The sequence below is a fragment of the Lepidochelys kempii genome, chromosome 12, assembly GCF_965140265.1.
Source record: "Lepidochelys kempii isolate rLepKem1 chromosome 12, rLepKem1.hap2, whole genome shotgun sequence".
Classification (NCBI taxonomy): Eukaryota; Metazoa; Chordata; order Testudines; family Cheloniidae; genus Lepidochelys; species Lepidochelys kempii.
The window spans coordinates 12,411,432-12,435,596 of record NC_133267.1 but is presented as its reverse complement, the minus strand read 5'-3'; positions in this window follow the sequence as shown (position 1 = coordinate 12,435,596).

Genomic DNA, 24,165 nt, shown 5'->3' with positions numbered 1-24,165 from the left:
AAATTATGTCATTTCTCTGATTAATATACCCTGCTCTAACAGGATATATTACAAAATCTGACAAAAGAAAGAAGGCTCAAGTGGTGGGGACATGTACGCCGTACAGAAGATGTTAAGCAAGCATTGAATTGGGTGCCCAAGAAAGGAAAGAGTTAGGAAGGCCAAGGAATAACTTGCAAAAGAGAGTGACAGAGAATATTGAATGCACTTGCAGCACCTGGGAAGTAGTACCAGAACTAGTGAGCAACCGGACTGCCTGATGTATCAGCAGCACAGGAGGAAATAAAGTCTACGGTGAGGTCTGAGATTGCGACTCTACAGGTATCAAAAACGTTTGACTTTACTTTTAAGTGAGAAGTCTGCCATGCTCAAACTTTATTTAAAAAAATCAAATTCTTTAAGCAAGTGGTTCACCATCCGTCATATACTCTGAACACACAGTCAGTACCACTGACTAGGAATAAACGGATCCTGTTTAATGAAAGTACGGAAGTACGTAGTGTTTCACTTTGCTAAGAGATGAACAAAAGAACTTTTCAGGCATGTATATTATATACTCAGAAAAATCATTTTTATATTATATATGAAGTGCATTCAGTATATTGCCATAGGATGAAGAATAAATATACAGAAATATGAATTGATGAAATATAGGACAGAGTGAGCGCAAGCACACAATAGATTTGGACACAACAAAGTAAGAGACAGTAATTGTATAGGACAGAAGGAAGGGGGTGTATAGACAGACAGACTGACCGACCCCTCTTGTCTCTCTTTTACTTCATGTCCGAATACGGCTATTTTTAAATGTGTTCAATGATTTCTTCTACCTTTCCTATTTCTGTATATTTATTATCTTCGTGCTATAGAAATATGCTGAATGTGGATAAACCATTATTTATTTCAACCTCTTAGTAATATTCGGTTAACTTCTTCATATAAGAAATATTCAAATGTCACTTTTTCCAGGTACCAGACGGGCTCAAATATCTGGTTATCCACAAGCAAAGATACTATGGATACCTGAGTAGGTCAGCTATTTCAGCCTGCCTCAAATGCCACAAAACATAGTAAATGGGAAGGCAAAGTGCAAGAAGTAAGTTCAAAAGTAAAATGTTCCCCAAATCCAGTAGGTATCTTTAACAGCAGGTTTCACTTAAAGTGGATATCACTTTACTGGTTTTAACAAACTTCAAAGTAAATGTCCTAATGCTACTCATTTTGTATGTCTGTTTTACATCAGTCACAATTCTGTATCACGGTTTCACTCCTGCCTGATACATATCATAAATTTTTGTAACTGGAAAGTGCGCTTAGTGTATGGATTAAATTAAGAATGGTTTTACAAAGCAGCAGGATAGCAGACATTCACATTATTAACTCACTTTTTCACATATCTGATGATATGTTAGAGCATGTTAAAACATCGTATGATAATCCGCACCCCACACATCAGCAAGACAAATAAATAGCCACAGGAGATTCTGAAATCACTTTTAGAACTCTCAGTTTTAGGTAACTGCAGAATGTGTCATAACAAAGGTGTTGTTGTGCACTATAAATATTATAATTTAATAGAAGATTGCTAATTTTTAAAAATCACATCAATGCTACAAATGAAATCCTATACATTATTCACCTATCAATGAAAAAGAGTCTTGGATGACTTGGCCAATCAATAGCTATTAGCCAGGATAGGTAGAAATGGTGTCCCTAGACACTGTTTGCCAGGAGCTGGGAATGAGTGACAGGGGATGGAGCACTTGATGATTACCTGTTCTGTTCATTCCCTATGGGGCACTGGCCACTGTTGGAAGACAGGATACTGGGCTAAATGGACCCTTGGTCTGATCCAGTAGAGCCATTCTTATGTTCTTATGAAAACGATCTGCCTGCTAGGCTTTCTAGATTAGGAGAATGGATCTAGGCTGTAGTTACATACTTTCCTCAAGCGAGGAGGAAGTGAGAACTACACGTTAAGCCTGGGATATTCAAAGGAGTCTACAGGAATTAGGTATCCAACTCCCAATACATTTCAATAGGAGTTGGACACTTAACTCCTTTCATCTCCTTTGGAAATCTCAGCATAAACAAAAATGTTCTGGAGCCTTTTTGGTTCAGAAAAGTAGAACAGCAGCCACCAAGGAGGCGATGAGAACTGAGCCTCCACCATGGGGCCATGGGCTCCAACCTATTACTTGCTTGGGGAAGTCCCCCTTAATGCAGATGGCAGACTAATGCTTTTGGTTCCCTCTATCCCAGCACACTTCCCCCACCCAACCCCCACCCCAATGTGGTGGCCTCACTGAGAGGTTGTAGAAGGGGTACCGAGCCATTCTGTGTTAGTATGCAGATTTCAGCACTAACAGTTGACTCTGAGAATGCAAAGTTAGGTAAACAAGGTGTGAAATGAGAAATCCATCTCATCTGGGGACAAAGGAAAACTATTACAAACAGTGCAAATCAAAATTTAGATGGTCACTGATGGATGTCTACGTGTCAATCAGAAAAGAGATCTGGGCAGCGAAACACCTTATTTTCAGTAGTAACCCTGAAGAAATGCGAATAAAATAGGGAAACAGTAAATAGACTACAAATGCTTAGCTACTTTGATACAAAATCCCCACTACAATGCTGCTACCATTATCACGTGACATGCCAACGTTCATCAGCAAAGATGTACCTGCGGCAGGGCTGGAGGTACCTTTGCTCCATTACCTATCCATTGATTCTGTCTGGACAGGATATCCATTTCTGTCATTCAACGATTTCCTCTGTTACATTCTGAAATTAAGCACAGTCAAAGGTTGAGAAGTGTGTCACATTGACATCCTTTCAACCCGGAGACCTCTTTCCAAAAGTACAAACCCATTAACAAATGTGCAATTAATTCCAATGCAACCCCTTCAATCTTGCTGGCATTTGTTAGGCTGAGTTACTGGCTGGGTTTGCTGACCCACACCAAGGCTTATGTGGCTGATGCTCAGTTGCCTAATACCTTTGGTCTGGTCACCAATGTACAAAAGAAGCAAGTAACTCACAGAAGGGAGAATAAACCCTCTATGGTATGTTGCAAGGAAACCCCAAGGTCATTTCTTTAAATATCTGACATTTGGATCATATCGGATACATTCCAAAGGCAAAAATCAAGTTGCCCATTAGGACTGTGGGGTGAAAATTAGCCATGGCAGCTTACTTTTAGCAGTACTCCATCAATTTAGCAGTATCCAGAGGAGTGGGGGAGCTTCGCTAGAGTGAGGGAAACGCTCAGCCACACACACATCTATTTAAATGGTGGGGCCTTATCTTGGGAGGGGCTGAACCCAGCTCCCCACCATTCTTTTTTCTCTCTCAGAGCTGACCTTCAACTCAGCTAGAGGTTCCTGTGAACTTAGCCACCAGCTCTCTGCACCAATGAAGAAGAGACTCTTTGCTCCATCCATTCGAATAAAGAGTGGGAAAATGTGCTGCTAGGACTGGGTGGGTGGGGGGAGAGAGAGGGAGAGAGAGAGAGCGAGCCATGTTCACAGGCTGCCAAAGTTCACACAGTTATGGTGCCCTGAACCCCACAGGAGAGGGTCACAGATGGTCCCTTCAAGGCTGGTCTGCTGGTCCCTTTCAGTTCAACTCCCAGAGCACTGGGCTCCCCACAACACTCTCCTCTTTAGTTGAGTTCTCTGCATGGTAGAGTTGGCATCCTCATCTCTGCATGGTAGAGTTTCTTTGTTATACTCGCATTGTCATCCTTTGCTCTGGAGTAGAAGTTTTTCTTTCCTTGAGAAAGCCCAGGATGGGGTGTACAGATTCTGAAATGGTTTCTTACTTGTTTTCTGAACAATAGCATAGAAAAATATTTAAATATTCACCTATTTTCCAAATGTATCACAATATTAGGCAGTATGGGCTAATGCAGTGGTTTTCAAACTGGGTCACAGAATGTAAGGCAGTCGGTTGCAGCGACTCTGGTCAGCACGGCCAGCCGGGCTGTTACAAGTCCCATTGGCGGTGCTGCCCGGCTAAGGCAGGCTAGTCCCTATCTGTTCTGACACTGCACTGCACCCTGGAAGTGGCCAACAGAAGGTCTGGCTCCTAATGGCGAGGGGCCACGGGGCTCCACACGTTGCCCCCGCCCTGAGCCCTGCTCCATACTCCCTTTGGCCAGTTTCCGGCTATTGTGAGCTTGTGCGCCTCCGCCTAGGAGCTGAATTTGCTGTTGGCTGCTTCTGGGGCACAGCGTGGTCTGTAGTGCCAGGACAGGCAGGAAACCTGCTTTAACACCCCCGCTGCTGCACTGCTGACTGGGAACCACCCAAAGTAAGCCCACGCCCCAACTCCATGCCCCAATACCCAGCCCTGAGTCCCCCCAAAATCCAGAGCCCCCTCATGCACCCCAAGCTCCTCACCCCGGCCCCACCCCAGAGCCTGCACCCCCAGGCCTCTGCCCCAGCCCTGAGCCCCTCCCACGCCCCAAACCCCTCATCCCCTGCTCCGTCGGGTCATGGACAACAATATTCTTCAACTGGGTCACCAGAAAAAAAGTTTGAAAACCACTGGCCTAATGGGTGAAGCACTGGACTGGTGAGCAGGAGAACTGACTTCAATTCCTGGCTCCGACACTGGCCTGCTGGGTGACTTTGGGCGGGTCACTTCCCTTCCTGTGCCTCAGTTTCCCATCTGAACTTACCTTCTTTGTAAAGGCTTGCAGATCTACTGATGAAAAGTGCTATATAAGAGCCAGGTGGTGTTTATTACTACTACTACGACTTCAAAAATCAAATGAAATCTAACAACATTGCTGGTTTTCTCCAGTGCCCTTGAATTAACTCAAGTTCCCATTACAAACTTCGGTGATAATAGGAAAAAGGAAGCATTGCTACAGCATGAGCATGCAGATTCTATAATAAGAGGAATTATAATTCTTCCCCTCACCCTTGCAAGAATATTTGATGCAAATACAACACTTGCAACTGTCAGACACCAGCATTCACACTCACGAAAAAGTCATAATTCCCCCAAATCGAGAAGGAATTACATGTTTTAATTTTGAAATTAAAAAACTCTAATTTAAATTAGTAATTGTAAATCACATACAACTATTTTATTTCTTAATAACCCATAGGTTATTAACGTGGTGGATAACTCCTTTGAAAAGTACATAAGGACGACTACACTGGGTCAGACCAGAGGTCCATCTAGACCAGTATCCCATCTTCTGAGTGTGGCCAATGCCAAGTGGTTCAGAGGAAAGGAACAGAACAGAGCAATTATCAAGTGATCCACCCCCTACCACTCACACCTAGCTTCTGGCAGTCAGAGGCTAGGGATACAGAGAATGGTGTTGCATCACAGACCATCTTGACTAATACCATTGATGGACCTATCTTCCAGCCTGAGAAACCTAGGGCCTGATTTTCAGAGTGCAATCTAATTCTTTTTTGAACCCAGTTATAGTTTTGGCCTTTGTAACATCCCTGGCAAAGAATTCCACAGGTTGACTGCGTTGTGTGAAGAAATACAATCTACATACCACACAGACTATGCTGACAGCTTGTGCCACACGCTCTCAAAGAAACTGCGGAACCACCTGGTCAACATCCTCTACAGCAAACACGGAAAGATAAAGAATGAGCTCTCAAAAATGGATACTCTCATAAATTGGTTAGTCTCTAAGGTGCCACAAGTACTCCTTTTCTTTCTGCGAATACAGACTAACACGGCTGTTACTCTGATTCCTATTGTTTGTTTCAAACCCGCTGCCTATTAATTTAATCAGGTAACACCTGGTTGTGTTATGTGAAGGAGTAAATAACACTTCCTTATTCACTTTCTCCATACCAGTCATGATTTAATATTCCCACCTGTGACAAATCCTCAAAATCTAACACACAAAAATTAGCCATTTCATGAACCAAATTGGTCATAGGTTATAAAAATATTCTGGAAACATTAAAATACGGTGGTGTCTACACACCATTGGAGCTTCAGCCTTTGGCATAATAATTGGAGTTCAAACAAATAAAACTTAAAAGCACACTGTTCCTGGAGATCTTTAGGTGCTGGAGGAGGACAAATAACTAAACAAGGAGTTAAAAAGTAATTTCAGGCCCTACACCTCCTGCTACCCTTTGAGGTTTTACAATTGCATTTTTTAAAAGAAATATTGTTCTTTCGCTTGTCGTTGTGTGAAAGACCCATACAAACAGCATGGGAAACCAACTAAGATTCCACAAAATACTAAGTGCTTCTTAATGTGCAGGAAAATCAATGAAACTGACAACACAAAGTGGGGTCCAATCCAAAAAGTAAACTAAAAAATAAAGGCAGAGTAACATTTATTTTCCTCCAGTCTCTCTTAATAATAATATTCTTAGTTAGAAGGTATGTCATTTTTAGATAGTGGTGTGATTTTTGGACTCCACTAATATCTCAGAATAATGTTAGAACTGTACACTTTATATACAAGTTTTGCAAGTAAGCAATTCTTACCATTATTAACATTTGAATCAGCTCTAAATAGTTTGCCTGTCAGGCAACAGCAATAAAAACAGTCAAATTTCTCAGATTCCTCATGTCTAGAACCAACTGGAGAAATGAAAAGAAAATGTTTAGAGAATCTTGTGTTGTATAAAACATTACTCAACCACATGCCCCTCAGAAGGTTATATACTTGTGCCACATGTACAGTATTACATCATTTCCTGTCTCAGAAGCTGTATTTCTGGTGCCCATGTGTATTTGTATGATCATACACAGATATATTCTTTATATCACGTGCAGTAACATCCAATCTATTTTGTATGTAATTTATTAAGTATACATTACATTGATATATAAACTACATAAATGTTTAATAATGAGAAAATGATAATTCTTTGTACATCAGATAAAGCAGGCACCTACTCTGAAGATGAAAGAAAATAATCTATTAATAGCATTCATAACTAATAGAACAAGATATTAGCTATGTGCCAACATATGAGATTAACTTGTTTGCAAATCTTCATTTTCTTGGCAAGATAGGAAAAAAAGAATCATTTAAACAATAGGATTTGAGCATATACTTTTGATAAAATTAGGCAATATGGTGTCGCCTATGAGTCCAAACAAAAGAAAGTGCTTGAGATGACGGGTATGGAACTCTAATAATCCATGACTGCATACATACACCCAGACATTATGGTCCTCAGCAAACTGCATGTTGGCAGCATGGGAAATAGAGTTTATCACCTTTGGCTCTCCTCTAAGGCCTTGTCTACACTAAAGGGAAAAGTCTATCTAAGCTACGCTATTTGAGTTACATGAATAGAGTAACTCAAATCGACGTAGCTTAGATCTACTTACCACTCTCCTGTCTACTCCCCCTACTCTTCTCGATCCGGTGGAGTACAGGAGAGAGATCAGCGGTCGATTTAGTGGGTCTTCACTAGACCTGCTAAATTGACTGCTGATGCATCGATCGCCTCAGCATTGATCATCCGGTAAGTGTAGGCAAGCCCTTAGCCCTGGTCTACACTAGGACTTTAGGTTGAATTTATCAGCATTAAATAGATGTAAACCTGCACCCGTCCACACGATGAAGCTCTTTTTTTCTACTTAAAGGGCTTTTAAAATCGATTTCTTTACTCCACCCCTGACAAGTGGATTAGCGCTTAAATCGGCCTTGCCAGGTTGAATTTGGGGTACTGTGGACACAATTCGACGGTATTGGCCTCCGGGAGCTATCCCAGAGTGCTCCATTGGGACTGCTCTGAACAGCACTCTCAACTCAGATGCACTGGTCAGGTAGACAGGAAAAGAACTGCGAACTTTTGAATCTCATTTCCGGAGACTGCGGGAACTGTGGGATAGCTACCCACAGTGCAACACTCCAGAAGTCGATGCTTGCCTCAGTACTGTGGAAGCACTCCGCCAAGTTAATGCACTTAATGCACTTAGAGCATTTTCTGTGGGGACACACACACTAAAATTTATAAAAACGATTTCTAAAAAACCGACTTCTATAAATTCGACCTAATTTCGTAGTGTAGACATACCCTTGGAGTCCTAGGAGTCACAGGAATCCACGAAGTCAATCAGCAGGGGAAACAGATCTCTCTCCCAGAATATAGATGTATTTTTTAGAGGTCCAAAATATATTCTCCCCTATAGAGAGCTGTGGTATGAACATATGTACATTCATCACAGAACTTCAGGGCCAAAGTTTCGCACCAGGGCCTTCAACTCTGAGTGTGTAAATCGACACAGACACACCAGTTTATGCAAATGTTGGTGTGCAAACATCTCTGACTACAGGAGTTAAAAATCAAACACCTGTGCCACATGAGTTTTTTGGTGCATGGAAGTATTTTTTGGCAGACGTTAGACGTCAGCTGTTGATGCACTACAGTGCACGGGTACAGCTGGAGGCTGGGTTGAAGCCCTGCAAAATGTTGAGCCTAGGGTTTCCAACAGTCCCTTATTTTTTCATCTCTGTACAACAAGATTGGGAGTTGCTGAGTGCTTCAGAAAGCAGCAAGAAGTGATGGTGAATATAGGTGAGTATTGCTTATTGTATTATTAATGATATAATAAACAATAATAGCGGGAGGAGGGATGGAGCAGGGGTGTTAAGAAAACAGTCCTTTTTTAAATACTGTGTTCATAGAATCATAGAATATCAGGGTTGGAAGGGATCCCAGAAGATCATCTAGTCCAACCCCCCCGCTCGAAGCAGGACCAATTCCCAGTTAAATCATCCCAGCCAGGGCTTTGTCAAGCCTGACCTTAAAAACCTCTAAGGAAGGAGATTCTACCACCTCCCTAGGTAACGCATTCCAGTGTTTCACCACCCTCTTAGTGAAAAAGTTTTTCCTAATATCCAATCTAAACCTCCCCCACTGCAACTTGAGACCATTACTCCTCGTTCTGTCATCTGCTACCATTGAGAACAGTCTAGAGCCATCCTCTTTGGAACCCCCTTTCAGGTAGTTGAAAGCAGCTATCAAATCCCCCCTCATTCTTCTCTTCTGCAGGCTAAACAATCCCAGCTCCCTCAGCCTCTCCTCATAACTCATGTGTTCTAGACCCCTAATCATTTTTGTTGCCCTTCGCTGGACTCTCTCCAATTTATCCACATCCTTCTTGTAGTGTGGGGCCCAAAACTGGACACAGTACTCCAGATGAGGCCTCACCAATGTCGAATAGAGGGGAACAATTACGTCCCTCGATCTGCTCGCTATGCCCCTACTTATACATCCCAAAATGCCATTGGCCTTCTTGGCAACAAGGGCACACTGCTGACTCATATCCAGCTTCTCGTCCACTGTCACCCCTAGGTCCTTTTCCGCAGAACTGCTGCCTAGCCATTCAGTCCCTAGTCTGTAGCTGGGACTGTGTTGGGAACTCTAGTTGAGCCCTTAAAAGGAAAAAAAAAAGATGATCCAGTTTGAAAATGAGAAGACAATAGCGATAGGTCAGAAATGCAGGGGCACAGTATGTTCCTTATGTGCTGTAAAGAAGTTGTGTATTTTTGGCTTGCGGTAGATAAGCGTCGTTTGAATTGCTAGACTCGTGGCGAAGTGGGAATTAGTTTGCATTAATTTTTTTAATTTCTCTCTCTGAATCCGTTAAAGCCTTTATTTTGATGTAAAATTTCCAACCAGCTCTTTAAAATATATTAAGTTACATAAATTACCTATAGTCCATTCCTATGAAGTACAGCTATTATACATTTATAGAATTCCTTTTAGCCTGATCTGTATATGATAAAGCCGTTCTAGGAATTCACATAGTAAATTATGCATTGAATATGGAGGGGTGGGGAAGGCACTAAAATGATCCTAACTCTACCCGACTTATGTCTGTCTGTCCAGGTTCCTATAAGAGTGCCCATTGCCATAACACCTGAGTACTTCCGAAGATACAATTAAAAAACCCAAAAAATAATATGCATATCTAATTTTCCCCCGAAGCTGTCTAGGGCTGTCGGGGGGGGGGGGGTGGATTGATTTATTTATTTAGTGGGGCTGTCAATTAATCAGTTAACTCACGTGATTAACTCAAAAAAATTAATTTCAATTCATTGCAGTTTTAATCGCACTGTTAAACAATAGAATACCAATTGAAATGTATTCAATATTTTGGGATGTTTTTCTACATTTTCAAATATATTGATTTCAATTACAACACAGAATGCAAAGTGTACAGTGCTCACTTTTTATTACTTTTGATTACAAATATTTTCACTGTAAAAGCTACAAACAAAAGAAACAGTATTTTTCAATTCACCTCATACAAGTACTGTAGTGCAATCTCTGTGAAAGTGCAACTTACAAATGTAGATTTTTTTTTGTTACATAACTGCACGCAATAACAAAACAGACAAAAACTAAAACTTTAGAGCCTACAATTCCACTCAGTCCTACTTCTTGTTCAGCCAATCACAAAGAGAAACAAGTCTGTTTACATTTACGGGAGCTAATGCTGCCCGCTTCTTATTTACAATGTCACCTGAAAGTGAGAACAGGCATTCCCATGGCACTTTTGTAGCCGGCATTGCAGCATTTATGTGCCAGATATGCTAAACATTCGTATTCCCCTTCATGCTTCGGCCATCATTCCAGAGGACATGCTTCCATGATGATGATGCTTGTTTAAAAAAAAAATTATTAAATTTGTGACTGAACTCCTTGGAGGAGAATTGCGTGTCTCCTGCTCCATGGTTTTACCCTCATTCTGCCATATATTTCATGTTATAGCAGTCTTGGGTGACAACCCAGCATACGTTGTTTGATTTAAGAACACTTTCACTGCAAATTTATCAAAACACAAAGAAGGTTCCAATACCAGATTTTTAAGACAGCTACAGCATTCGACCCAAGGTTTAAGACTCTGAAGTGCCTTCCAAAGTCTGAGAGGAATGAGGTGTGGACCATGCTTTCAGAAGTCTTAAAAGCGCAGCACTCTGATGCGGAAATTACAGAACCCAAACCACCAAAAAAGAAAATCAATCTTCTGCTGCTGGCATCTGACTCAGATGATGAAAAAGAGCATGTGTTGGTCTGCATTGCTTTGGACCATTATTGAACAGAATCCGTCATCAGCATGGATGCATGTTCTCTGGAACAGTGGTTGAAGCAGCAAGGGACATATCAATCTTTAGTGCATCTGGTACATATTTATCTTGCGATGCCAGCTACAACAGTGCCATGCAAACGTCTGTTCTCACTTTTAGGTGACATTGTAAACAAGAAGTCGGCAGCATTAGCTCCTAAAAATGTAAAAAACTCCAAAACTTGTTTGAGCGATTGGCTGAACAAGAAGTAGGACTGGGTGGACTTGTAGACCTTAAAGTTTTACATTGTTTTGTTTTTGAATGCAGCCTTCTTTGTATGTAATTCTACATTTGTAAGTTAAACTTTCATGATAAAGAGATTGCACTACAGTATTTGTATTAAGTGAATTGAAAAATACTATTTCTTTTGTTTTTTACAGTGCAAATATTTGTAATCAAAAAGAAATAAAGTGAACACTGTACACTTTGTATTCTGTGTTGTAATTTAAATCAATATATTTGAAAATATAGAAAACATCAAAATATATTTAAACAAATGGTATTCTATTATTGTTTAACAGCGCAATTAATCGTGTGATTCATTTTTTAAATCTCTTGACAGTCCTATTATTTAGTCCTTATTTATTTCCGCCTCCTCTCTCTTTTTGTTGTTCTCTACCCACAGGCCCGCTGACGGGAAGGACAAAGGGGGCAATTGTCCAAGAGCCAGGGTGATTTAAAATGGCCTGTGGGCCCCCAGCCCTTTTAAATCACCCGGGTGGGCCACAGAGTGCTTAGGTATGCGAGACCGCTCCGGGCCCCGCAGGCAATCCCAGAAGTGACATATTCGTCACTTCCACCACTGCCCTCCCCCAGGGCAGCCCTGGCCCTAAGGCCAAGCATTTCTGTTGGCGGGCCTGTCTACCCTCCTGTTCACTTCCTCTTCCTTCTTGCCTTCACGTCTTTTTCCTCCTTCTCTCATTGCTGTTTTTAGTTGCAGTAGTGAGAAAGTTAACTCGATTAAATGAATTTTATACATTATTCTGAAGGCAATGAGATTCACAGTCACTTTTATCACCTTGTGTAATGAGTTCTGAAGTCTGGGCCATACTGCCAAGAAGCCATCTCCTGCGTTCACAAGCTTCACCCTGGACTTTCACAAGCCTTGACATGGCTGATGCATTCTGGACTAGCTGTTAAAATAAATAAATTAAAAACAACATTCTGATGTGCACTAAATTGCAGTAATCCGCCTCGAAGGTCATGAAGGAATGGAAAAGTGGCCAAGACCAAAGGCTTCAGGCTAATCATAGATCAAAAACAATATTTGTAGTTGTCGCTATGTAGGCACCCAACAGCAACACAGGAATCCAAGAGGACCCCTAGACTGAGGACCAGTTGGGCTATCTGGGGGAGACCCCTCCAAAGGGGAACCAGGTGCCAGAGGACACTACGGCTGTTCTCTGCTTTTTAAGTTTTGTTTTTTATTTAATGGATGATGATGCAAACACTAAATAAACACATATAAATGGGGGGAAAAAAAGCCATACTGGCTGTTTGGGTTACCTGATCTTCTAGCAGCTGCTGCGGATCTAACCATGTCCCTAGACCCAATGGAGCCAGATATTATCCTCACTGTATCTTCCAGCCATCACTAACCCCTTCTTTACCCTGATTTTGTCTCAGCCCACTAGCCTTCATCCACTCCTCAGTCTCAGCCAGTCACTGGGAAAGGCAACTGACATCTCTGTCTAGGTCAGATGAGATGTACATCTAGAATGGATGTTATTAGTACACTGGGTATTGTCACTAACTTCCCAATGGCCCCATATACATGTTAAACAAAAGGAAACATACAAGAGGACCGCATAACTCCACACAGAAGACACTCAGGGAGGACAAGCAATTGTCCCACACTATCCTTTAAGCACTCCCATCAAAAAAGGAACTGAGTCTATCACAAGCAATCCCATCCACTCTGTGGTCACCTCCAGGAAAGTCAGCACCACGTCATGTTCAACAGTATTGAAGGCTGCTGGTAAATCTAACAACACCAATACTTAATCTTCAGCCACATGAAGGACAACAAAAGTGCTATAAGATTACTTTGAATAAATAGGGAAATTATCCAGCTGGAACAAAGTACTGTAATGAATTTTGATCGTATTTAAAGCTTACATTGGGGAAGTCAATAGTCTTATGGGATTCATCTGAATACTGTTTTAGGTCCTAAATGGGACTGCTTGCAATGACAAACCCTGCACTTAGCACTGAGTGTTTTGCAAGATACAGGCTTTAAATATTACTTTAAAAAAATCTTGACATGTTTTGCCAACAGCCATTACTTCCTTTGAATTTTATGTTTGAATTAAAGTATGTGAAAAAAAATAAATTAAGGACTATACCTGCATTTTTTACAATATATCACCAATAAAAAAAGGAAAAAAACCACAGTATTTTAGAACTTTTCAAAGTACTAAATGGATATATTGTACCAAATATTTTACTTTGCAAATTTTGATGTAACTATGAATTTTGAAACATTGACTAAAAGTGTCCCAATACAAGAGGCTGGAAAGATTCATTAGTTAATCAGGCTGAATATTTGACATACATTTTAGTATTTAAAAATACATGTGAGCCATTTCATTGGCTGTGTTGTAGTTCTTTCCAAGGTAATTTGCTATGATGCTAAAAATGGTGCAGAACATTAGAAATGAGATTTTATTTTGTGATAAAATTAAAAAGCATATAAATTATGGTTGGCAAAATAACCACAGATAACACTAATTTATTTAAATATGTACTCTACAATACAAAGAAATTCATTTCTGAGGACCATATAATAAGATTAAAAGTGCCACTGATTAAAGAAAGTAGCCTTCAATGCATTTCAGGTTTTAGTTGGAGGAAGTTTCCAACATGAAATAGAATTTTGTTAAATGCAAAACATAAGTAAAAGAAAATTAAAGAATTAATTAGGAACAACATGCTGTATTCCTGATCATAGCTAAGAATGCAAATCAGATAAGATAAAAAGGAATTTTATATCAGGTATTGTCTATCACCCACCTCATCTGCCTGTGTGATCACAACTTCTGGGATACTGCTGTTTCTGTCATCTTTTTCATCTGCATGCTGAGCTTCTTCTGTTCTTCCATGAATTGATATATCCGAAGAACCACAGTCTAGCACTTCACCAACATACTCCTCATCTTCTGGAAAGTCAATGCTGATTGAAGTCTCAAAGTCTTCTACAAAGGCTGACAGGGACTCTCTGTTAGCACCATAAGCACTGTCAGAGGTTACCTGAGCCTCATTAAAGGTCTGGTGATAAACTTTGTTCCCTGTTGAACAAAGAAAAGACAAGACAGAAAGGGTCTTTCAATAGGACACCGATTCCCTTTAGCTTGCCATGAACTATATTTTATACATAAAGAATCCTAAGAAAGCATGATGGCTAAGTTGGTGAAATTTCAAAGTGTGTAACTTTTCTCAGGGAAAAGATGCTGCAAAGCAAAGTTACGACACCAACGTTCATCCAATCCATTTTCATGACCTATTTAACAATACACAGAAACCCTTTACAAAAAAATCAGTATATATCCTATAATAATAATTTTGGATATACCTGATCAGCCTCATCAAGTATAACTATCATAATTTCAAATATACTGTGATTAATACCATGAAAATCAGCAAGTTACCCCATAGCTGCCTACTGAAGGGTTTTATGTACCTTCCTCAAAAATATCTAGTGCTGGCCCCCATTAGTGAAAGGACACTGAACTCAATGGATCTTTGACATTTGATCCAGTAAATGAATTATCTTGTCTGTCTAGCAAGGAATGTTGATATAATATTGATATTATACTGCTACAATGCTAATAAGAGGAGTGTTTATATACAGAATTTTACACTGCCACAATTTCTTTTTCTGAATGCTTCCCCTCCCCCCCAAAAAAATTATGTTCACTGGAGCACTGTTCTCCCTCCTCCCCCGTATATTTTAGTGAGCTGTATCCTGAGAGTCTTTAGGTTCCCACTTTGAGTAGTTTCTAATTTAAAATGCACAGCACACCCCCACATACCTTGAAAAAAAACAATCTATTGTGGTACATGTGGGTGCAAGCACAGCATTCATTGTTTCAAGTTACACAGTAATGCATCCTGTACATCAGAGATTGTAATCTGGCCCTTTAATTAGAAAGAGAAATTATTTCATTTGAATCGCTACTTGCTAATTGTTTCTACTTCTGGCCTTTTAAAAAATAACTTGACATTATTTTTAAAAACTGGCAGAGTATGAATATCCAGATGACACAGGACATAATTATAACAAAAGGGAAATGTTCTGTGACTAAAATGACATAATGTTGATTTCCACACAAAGCAGGGTTTCAAGAGCTTTGAGAAAAGGAAGAAGGGTCCATACACAATCCTAGAACTTCACTTTAATGAAGTTATGCAATGAACTTACATTAATTTTATTATGTATACCAGTTAAAGTCATTCAGGTGATCACATGCTGACTGCGTAACACACAAGTGTATGGCTATATTCATGAAACAGCTCAGTCTTTGGGAAACCGCAGAGTCGATTCCAGAAACCACAACACACACTGCTATGAGAGTCTTATCTCAAGACATGTGCCAGATGCTAGCTATTCTGATGCTTTGCCAATTTATACCAGCTGAGGATCTGCCCCAACGTCGACTACAGAAGTTGTTTACAAATCTGTTTAAAACCTGCGTACTGGATAAATGTTCCTTTTTTCTCCCCCACATTGACAATTGGCCTCATAGTTATTATCTTGGACTCCCAAGAATGGTATCAACCTAGGTATATTCAAGATATTACATCTGCACAGTATTTCATCAGGGTGCTGCACCTGTCTACTGTGTATCGATCAACAGATGCTCAGACAGACACCACAAAAGTCAACTAATTGCATACTTTTACAATCACAGATGTAGATTGGTTTCTGCCAGTCAGATGGAACGCTTGAGCCATACAACAGATACCAGAGAACAAGCTCTGCCTTAACTGGGTTATATAATGCACTCGTTGCATGCCATGATTTCCTCATATGGAATGCAATACATCAGGCATAGTCAAGAGTTTATCTGTAATTGCCTCATCTTCTAGTAGCCTTTGTACTACTGCTCATGAGCTAACAGAGATTGCCCTTTTAAACTCAAGTACAAGATGGCTGTTTTTGGAGATGGAAGTCATGAGTTCTGGTCCCTGTGCTATATATAGTTTATTCAGCGTGTGGCAGCAAGTTAAAATCTGTGTTTTCTATATGTTTTATAAGACACTTGTCTCAAGGAGCCCTTCCGGAACATCAAAGCTAAAACAAAGCCAGTTAAGCACCTTTCTCTCTTCTCAGTGCCCCACTTAGCCAGGCTCAAGGGACTATTTCAGTGTGGAATAAGTTTTAAATGATCCATTTTAAAATTATTTTCTCCATCTGTTTTATCTTCTTGGTACTTCCCAGACCACTGTAGATATCCCTAAAGGCATTATTCTTTAACATCAAGTGCCATGGGGAATATTTGCAGTTTTTAATAAATAAAATCTGAATCCGAATACTACCCACACAGACAAAATAAAATGAAAATAAATTCTTCGCTTTTACTGAGGGGTTTTCATCCATAGGTCTTAAAGGGGAAAGTAATTATTGTCCCCATTTTACAGGTAGGGAAATGGAGGCACAGAGAGGTGAAGCGACATGGCTACAGTCACCCAGGCCAGTCGTAGAGGCAAAGAATAGAATTATCCTGACTCCCACTCCAGTCCTCTGTCCACTAAATCATGCTGCCCCTTCCTTTTGTCATGTGTCATTCACAATTATCAACTCCAAAGCAGGAAGTCTCAAAATGATATCACAGAAGAGAAAAAAAAACAAACATGATGCCAGTTCGTTAAAACTTCTCTCAGCTGAGTGATCTTCCTAGCCTGGTTAGTGGGGCCTTTGGATTCTTAAGTATGGCTTTTGCTTAGCTTTAATATATTCTCCCCATGCAAGATCCATTTGTGGGTCTCAGAACATCCTAATTCAGAGTGGAAAAATTTACCAGCTGGTTCAGTATTTGAGTAGCCCCTAATTCATGGAATGTAATCAATAGAAGCTTGATACAAGTGTAACAGTAGTAGTGAGGTGGCCACTCACTGGAGACAAACTGCACATACCCCGTCCTAGCTCGTGAAACCAGTCTAGCTACAGCACCCAGCCTGTGTGAGATAACTGACCCACCCACACAAAGAGCATAACCCCGCTATCTTCTTTGGTGCCAGGAGAGAGGAAAAGGGGAACTAAAACTATGGCATTGTGCCATTTCCTTTTAAAGGAACGTGGGGGTCTATCCCCAGAAAATTTGTTAAGACAAATAAAACACGAATGACTGTATTGCTGGATTTGACCACCAGCTCAGAACTAATTTTTTTTGTTTTTGTTTTTTTTTTTAAAAGAACACACGACAAGGGTGGCTTCAATTAACAGTACGATCAATCAACTTCCCTTGATATTTGGGAGGGTTTTTTTCCCCCCCACTCTAGACAGATTAGCCACATTAATATAAGAGGGTAGAAAACATTATTCTATCCCTGTGCTTGATGTCCTGTGCATCCCCCTCCAGTAAACAGCAGCATCATCCCACCTATATTTTTCGACTGAAAGTAAATCAGTATTTGAAACTGACTCAAATATACAGAAAAGTGCCCTCTAATGACAAGCCATTCATTCTGTGCCGTGTTTCCATATAAACATTTATTAGAAATACAAATTGTAGTGGGTCCCTCAGAAATACAGAATAGTGCTACCTAAATTCCATGCTTGCCAAAAAGCACAGGATCGTATTATTTACACGGATTCCAAAAATGTAATCTGTTTTGATGGGTGAATTTCCTGTTAAATACTGGCAAATCATACACCCTTACATCTATGTGAATGATTCCATTTGCTGTCAGTTGTGTAATATGGGCAACTTTGTTACTAGCCAAGCGTAAAAGACAGTGGAAAAAAATTCTGCACACCAAGTGTGACATTGCACTGTAGAAGTAAGCATTAAATTAGAGTGAGAGGTTATAAGTCTGACAGAAACCTGATCTGTATTCCCTAATTATCGAGTCTCACTTTCACAAAACTGACACAAATGTTAAGCCAAATTAAATGTTGTTTAATTAACTATCATATACAAGACTTCAAAGCACAATGTCTACATGTTATTTAGCAAAGTAACGGAAACCCAAGGACTTGTGAATTATCAGTCAACACAAACTGCCATCTCAGCTAACTGCTGCAAGGTTAAGCCATTTCTTTTTCACGCATCTATCCTTTTAGTGCACTGCTTGTAATATTTACAGAAACAGGCAACATGGTAAACAGTTTCACACAATGAGGTGTGAGAGTTGATAGGGCACTATTCAATAGCTTTGAACTCCCCTGATGAGCTGCCAAAAATCGTTATGAATGGCCCAGCTGATAGACTGATGACTGATAAAAGAAAAAACAAACAGCACTGGTAATTCATGAAAAAGCATACACTGCCATGACAACTAAAAGTGCAGAGTGACAGCTCTTAAGGTAAATGGGATTCTGGGAGCTTCTCTCATTATTTTTTGATTCAGCATTAAATATTTTCAGACCTACTAATTCTTTTAGTGTTAGGAGGAAAACGGGATTTATGATACTATTTATTTCACTTTAATTTGGTAAAATGAAACTATCACTCTGTGTTTTGAATACAAAATTATTTCTGTTATAAAGTGCTAATTGTTGTAGGGCTGATCCTTTAAGGGCTAAAGTCTTCCTGTGACTTCGATGGGACTTAAGGTGCTCAGCACTTTGCAAGATCAGGCTCATTCACTGGAAATTAAAGCGTCAATGATGCTCAAAAAGTTGAACCCTGGGCAGTGAGTGACCAGACAGACCACTTCTGCAATGCACTATAGGACAACAGCAGGAGTAGTATTAATTAAATACAAGTTGTGTTACTCCAACAGTGGGATGTGCATCGACATTGGTCACCCAACTGATGGAGCCAAAGCCAATGGAGATTTTATCTAACTTGGAACTTGCATTGATTAATGGTCAGAGAAACATGACCTGGAGCAAATTTGTGCATGGGCACAAATGTATTTTACATTGATGGAAGGATGCATCCACTGATGTCTCGAACACGGAATAGGCCCTACAATCAGACTCCACATGGGCACAGGGATCTGCCTGCATCCGATCTGGATGCATCCAATGAAGTGAGCTGTAGCTCACGAAAGCTTATGCTCAAATAAATTGGTTAGTCTCTAAGGTGCCTAAGTACTCCTTTTGTTTTTGCGAATGCAGACTAACATGGCTGCTACTGTGAACCTAATATTAAAATAATTCAATAGACAAAGCACGGGAAACAAAATTTCAGATGATCTATTTCCAAACCCTGTTTAATGGACGACACTGGCCATAATCATTAACACTCTGAGTCTCCTCACTGCTTACATGCCCCGTGCCGCCCCCCCCCCCCCAAAAAAAACCTATCACAGTAGGAAGGGCACATTTTCTAAAAAAGCATTATGCAAGTGGTGTGTGAACAAAGCCATATATTAACATAATTTTCCCTAATTGTTTTACAGCTGTTAAATTGACAATATAAAGGGCACTAATATTAGCAGCCCTTGACTCTTACTGTATCCACTCTAAGATTTCAAATATCTCAATTATTGAAAATGGAACTTAGCATACAAGTTGAAGTCAAACATTCATGCTCCTTTTCCATTACCTCCCCCCAGGCCAAAACACAGAGACAAGCTCAGAAGGGCTCATTCTACCATCTTCCCCTTCTATCTTTGTCTCGTAGTAACCCAGACTGCTGGAGGTCTGTGTTTAAAAAGAAAACTTTAAACTGTTTAAACAGTTTGTAAATCTTTTAGGGCCTGATCACATCCCACTGAAGTCAGTGGAAACCCTTCCATTGTTTTCAACGGGTTTAGATCTTTCTCCATTCACACTGGCCATATAACCATAGTTTAAACTATGTCAACCCTGAAATGTTTGAAAATGATTCTGCAGACAGTTTCTATGCTGGGGAGGGGACCCAAGACCTAACTACATGATGGAAACCTACTGTGTTATAGGACTCAAAAAAACCCTCAGGCTGGTCTCATGAATTCTGCAAGAATTAACCATTAATAAAAAATAATTTTAAAAACCCTGGGCTGGGAACTGACAGTCACCTTGCAACCAGGTCCTGCATAGCTTTTCACAGTGACAATTTCTTATTTCCATTAAAAGTGATCTGAGGCCTGGTCTACACCTAATACATAGGTTGACGGAGCTATGGGATGGGAGAAATTCGCAATCCTGAGAGATGTAGTTAAGCTGACCTAAGCCCCGGTATAGGCTACGTCTACATTACAAGCTCTACAGCAACGCCGCTGTAGCATAGATTTAGCATAGAAGGGGGTTTTCTGTTGCTTCAGTGAATCCAGGCCCTCACGAGGTGATAGCTAGTTCAATGGAAGAACTCTTCTATGGACCTAGCAGTTGCTATTCCAGGGCTTAGGTCACCTAGTTACCAGCTTTCGAGGGATAACTATGGCTCCTTCCATCACTGTAGCAACGCTACACCAGCATGGCTGCAGTTCTTCAGCTGTGCTATTGCAGTGCTTATAGGGTAGAAATAGCCGGAGACTCAGGGAGGGAGCCAGCCAGCCTACCCTAGAAAAACGTCCCAGAGTAGCACAGTGTCAACCTCAAATGCCCCGTCTCTCCTCCAGCAAGGTTGGCTCCAGGGCCAAAATCCTAACACCCTTATTAGAACGTGTGCTAGGATCCCACCAGTAACTGTGTACTGGTTAGTCTCTTAGTACATAGAGTTGGAAGGAAATACAGCTGAGTGCAGAATATTTAAAGAAGGGGGCAGCTGGCACAGTACTCCGCCTAAGGGAATGTTCTACCCCACCATGGTCCAAAACAGTCTCAAACTTGCTGTTCTTCCAGTCAGGTTGCAAAGGCCATGTGTTGGAATGGGTGCTGGTAGCAGAGTGGAGATCAGATTTCTGTCCAATGGGCAAGTGCACCCTCCTCAGCTGTCTGAGTCATATGACTGGTGATGACATTATGTGCAGTAGGGAGGAGCAAAAAGAGAAGAGCTCCTGCTTTGTGTGGTTTGGTTTTGTAGCTCCTACATGTCAAGGAGGCCTCGAGCTATGGAAGAAGCCTTTAGTGAGAAGAACTTGTCTTGAAATATTTTTTTTTTAAACTGTATGCGTACACGCAGGAGTGCATACATAAACGTAGAGAAACAGAGGGAAGGAGTAGGTGCCCATTTTCTGGAGAAGAGTGATGCGGGTGAGATAGATAGTGTAGGAAATAAAGAATCACTTACAAAACAAAAGCCAAACCAAACCACACCACCCTCCCGTATGCTATCACACTAAGTAGTTCAAATATTCAGGACCCAGGTATCAGGCAGGTCTCTACCTTGCCCTCACTTGTACGTGTATGCGCATGTGCACACAGCCACTCAGACTTTGGGGAGGCCAACACGTCTGTGATCTTTAATCTGAACCCACAAAACCCATTGAGATGAATTCGTTTTGCAGATGTAAATTGTACATGCTTGGTTATGCATTCGAGTTGTTCAGGAGCACATCATAAATGTTTAACACATAATGAAATGATGCATTCCAGGTGTGGGCAAAACGTAAGCCACAATGTGAAAGTCAGGCCCACAGTCTGCAGGTAAGGCCTCCTGTATGGTATATATACACACCATGAGATAATAGGCAGCGGATTATGCCTTTCAGTAGCATCTGATAGGTATGACTACATACAATTTACTTATTGATTCACCTTCCCCATTGAAGTCTCTTTTGTGCATACGTTACATATTCAACAAAGTAAATGGTGTTTTGGGATTGCTACAGCAGGACGTCAAAAACATGACGACATAGGCAGACTGACCACCCAGGAAGAGTAAAAAAAAAAAAGACAAACCTGTTATGAAATGCTCTTGTGTAGTATGTGTGATAGCAAAGACAGCCGGTCTGAAAATCTCCCATTTATTCTAATATTTTATAAATACACAGCCACATGGAAGTGTCACATACAGCCTTGCAAATTGCACATCCGATAATCTACAAATATATTTGTGAAAAGGCACACATTTAATAAAAAAGAAAATCTGAGAAGTCCTTTACTATCTGCAGTTATATTCCAAAGCCTTCCAGAGGTGAAGAACTACTATGGTTATTTAGCCACTTAGGTTATTTTATTCGTAAGAGACAGAGAAAGATTCTGTCCAGCAAACAGCCTTCCTTATGCAAGCATCTGATGACTAAAACACGTTTTCTTCTTAAGATAACAAACAAATAAGGTAGTGTCAATAGCTCTCTGCTCCTTCACAGCATGACTATCTTGGATTTCACATCAAAATGGTAACACTGTTGTGACATGTTCACATCCATGGAACTGATTTACAGAAGGAGCCAATGACAAAGTTTAAAGAAGGCTGTGGAATGGTCCCCAATATAGGTGACTTTTCCAGCCATGTGATACTGCAAATGGGAGATAAATTATATAGGAGTGCAAACTTCTCTCCAACTGACCATATGATCACACCACTTTTAACCTTATCCTTCCTGCCTCCTAAACCCTCTCTGTATTGTTGTCTGCACCTGTTCATTTCTGAATCCTGAAAACACATTACAGCCAGAATCAGACTAAGATTTTCAGGGCAGTGACTCCAATTTTTTGTTGTTGTTTTAGAAAACTGACATGCACATATAACATGCAATCACAATAGCAGCTCCTAATGGTAAAAAAACCAACCTGATTTTTTTTTTTTAAGAAAGGCTTTTAAAATTGTCTCTACTTTGTTTTACTTACAACTTCCCTAAAGTATAATTTGCACATCTGGGCACCTTGTACCTCGCTCACAAAAGATGGTGGTTTCTCCCTGCTATTACATCGGTGCTGAGAAGAAGAATCTCATATTACCCAAGTTTACTTCCTTCTACAACTGTCAAACAGTACAATTATTAGAATTCTATGAAGTTTTATTGCAATTTAAAGACTTAGCTGAATTTGCCAAAATAAGTGAGAATACATTTCATTTCATCATGAATTATCTTGGCTTTGTTACTTCCTAATTCATAAGTGCCATTAATCTGTGACAAATCGTACTAACTGGCACTGATTCGGGAGGTCTCCCGTACGTTGTTCTGACTCATCGGGCAGTGAACAACAGAAAACAGGTGTTTTAAACAGACAGCACATTGTACCTGTGCTCTATGGTTTTTATTGAGTACCGACAGATTTCCATGAGATGATAAAAGTTTAAAAACAAGAACCTTAAAGTCTGAAGTGGCCCCCATTACTGGAGCAACAGCTTTGCCCCTTGTGCATTACTGCCATACTTGGAATAATCTGAGGCACATGAGTTGACAGCCCCCTCTGGGCATAAACTTCAGAGGCCTCAGAGCATGGAACTAAGAGCGAGAAGTGCTTCTAACTCTATTTCACATCCCTTGCTGGTTCACCAAAGCCCTGTGTGATGATCCTCAGGAACCACTCCAAGATATACCTGTTCTCTCAGGCTTTTCTCATGAGAGGGGTGGAGGAATGCTGACAGACTGGAAGATTACATTTGGGGTAGAGCCTGGGTTTATGTTATGTTGTGCTCCTGAAGATAAAAAATTAACAACACTGTCAATTATTATACATGCTTCCCACACCCTTGATCTGCCTTGTCCAAACCTGCAACATCACTGCAATTCCAGTCCTGGCCTCTCTTATACCAAGAGGCTGATGTTCACTCCTAGTTATTTGTCATCTTGTTATATGAACAAGTAGAGGTGACCACTAACCCCTGTTTTCTCTCATGACCTACTCCAGAATTTGCACCCATACTTTCATCCAGTGCTACCCAGCCCACGATCTATCTTGTTAGCGCATTTAGTATACATGTTAAAAGCAGTTACAGAACATTCGATTTGCAACCTGCCATGTCTCATTTGTGTGATGTAGCCATTGCAATAAAACACTTTTGACATATTACACCGGCCTACGACATGATGCCAATGGAAAATGACATGCCACAACACAATGAATATGATAACATTTAAAAGCTACA